General features: G+C 37.5%; 1 pseudogene; it reads right to left on the minus strand.

The window, feature by feature from the left end:
• Window positions 1-635: 635 nt before the first annotated feature.
• Window positions 636-1,759, minus strand: LOC149180658 (non-structural maintenance of chromosomes element 4 homolog A pseudogene; annotated as a pseudogene).
• Between the last annotated feature and the right edge of the window lie 345 nt (window positions 1,760-2,104).

Below are 2,104 nucleotides of genomic sequence, written 5' to 3' on the forward strand. Positions count from 1 at the left end.
TACTTAATAGATATATATTCCCAATCTCTTGCCATCTACTAGTTGTGCCTGCTTGAGCTAGGCTCAAGTAATTAGTCAATCTAGAGCATGCATATCCCTACTTATTCTCCACACGCCTCTTGGTGGATCTCTCTATCCCTATAGTGCCAGTAAAATGGTTTGAATATGGTAAGGGCTGCTAGCTAGTCTTTTGAACCTTTGTATTTACATCTATTTTTGCCTGGCCTTAGCCTACTCTCATCTCTATGTATTCTCAAATTAAACCAACTACACAATCAGAAACTTTTTTCTTGTGTGGTATCTCAAAATACTTTTCAAACATAAAATTACAACATACTGTCACAAGGAGACTAATCATGTTTTAACAGATCACACTTGACATATTACATTAACAATTTCCTTTTATGTGATGCTAGTCCTTTGCCCAGGCCTTGGAACCATGCCTAAAGGGGTGTACTACATGACCAGGGGTTTGCACTGCTAGTAAACTTAATTATAAATAATTATGAGAACAAGATAGTATTGTTTATATACCAGATTTCTTAAATTAAAGATTAGCTTCCTGTATGAATTACAGTGCACTGATAAAAACATAGATAGTTTCCAACAAAAAGCATCCAAAAAAGTAGCAAAAGTCACAGGAGACACTTATTTTGCTTCTTTGGTGCTGGTCTTTGAAGACCTCCAACACCATCATCACTTCCACATTCATCCTCCTGCACCTCAAGAGTTGCAGGTACCACTCTGCCCCTATTTCTTGAAATCTCTCTGATAGGAGTCTCTGCGGCCTTCTCATAACAAGGATTCATAAATGGATTGGTTTTGTGAGGCATCAACTCCTCACCACTTTCAAAAGCTTCCATCATGAACTTCCAGTCTTTAAAATCAAACCGAAAAAGAAATTGGCTGTAAGAAGCTTCTCCAGATGCCATTTCTGTAGCTCTGGGAGCATTTTTGGGGACAACAAAATGTTTTCCATTTTCATCGACATTTATTTCAACTCTACCATACTTTACTAGAAATGATAACGCAAAGATTCTTTCTACTGTCTGGGAAAATTATATTCTATTTAGAACCAAATTCTCTAATATGGCTTGCTTATGTTTTCGTAAAATGTTAAATATGCTTGCCATATTCTTGTTTGTTTCTAATTTTTCATCTTTCGGGGACTTTTTCACTGCTTCAGGTCGAGTTCTTTCTGTCGGCTTAGTATGTTTTCTCTGTACTATAGATTTCCTTTTCTTGGGTTCATTATCCATTGGTCCAAACATAGTGCAAATTCCTGCCACATGCTGGAAAATAGAAGCAACTAAAAGCCCAATATTTCTCCATGATATTTGGGTTTGATCGTCATTTCCCTCCAAAGACCTGCTTCCATATGCCTGGTCACTATAGTTTCTTAGAATATCACTACTAATAAAATCAACTGGAGTATCACCATCATTGTTTTGTGATCTGTTAACAGTAGCGAGGAGTGTGGATGTGAGATCAAAGAGTGTATCAGCATCTGTAACTTTCTCACGAGGTCTCTAAACAAAATTGTGCAAGCTTGCCACTTTTCTAATTATAGCCTCGAATTTTCTAGATTCTGCTTTTAAAATATTTTCTCTCTCCTCATCAATTGAAGACTTGAGGGGATGATAATGGTACCTTAATATAAAGTGTTACACCATACTCTGATTGTTATCACTGCATGTAGTATCATCTTCTTTCTCTCTCGGGGGATTACTGTGGCCTTGTTGTGATCCTTTTACCCCATGAGAGGAATCTTCCAGTGTCTGACTCAATGTTTATTCCTCTTTAAATCTAACTTGGGTACCAAGCCTTCTACCCATCCTTTCTATCACCTGCTTTTGGAGTTGATAGAAATGAAAATATTCAACCAAGGATGGAAGGAAGGGCTTGAAATTGAGATTTCTGATTGAAGAACTAGCGTGAAATGGAAAGAGAGCAAGAAAAGATTTTCGTGTTGGATTGAAATGAGGGAGGATAGGGAGTTGTGATTTCCCCTACCCTGAGAAGTTTTTTTTGCAATAGAAGAGGGATGAAGGCCCACTACAGTGGATATAAAGTCCCAAGACATACGCATTGTCGAATGAAATGC

The sequence above is a fragment of the Pinus tabuliformis genome, chromosome 3_2 (assembly GCF_031772625.1).
Source record: "Pinus tabuliformis cultivar Carrire ecotype Pingquan chromosome 3_2, CPIR1, whole genome shotgun sequence".
Classification (NCBI taxonomy): Eukaryota; Viridiplantae; Streptophyta; class Pinopsida; order Pinales; family Pinaceae; genus Pinus; species Pinus tabuliformis.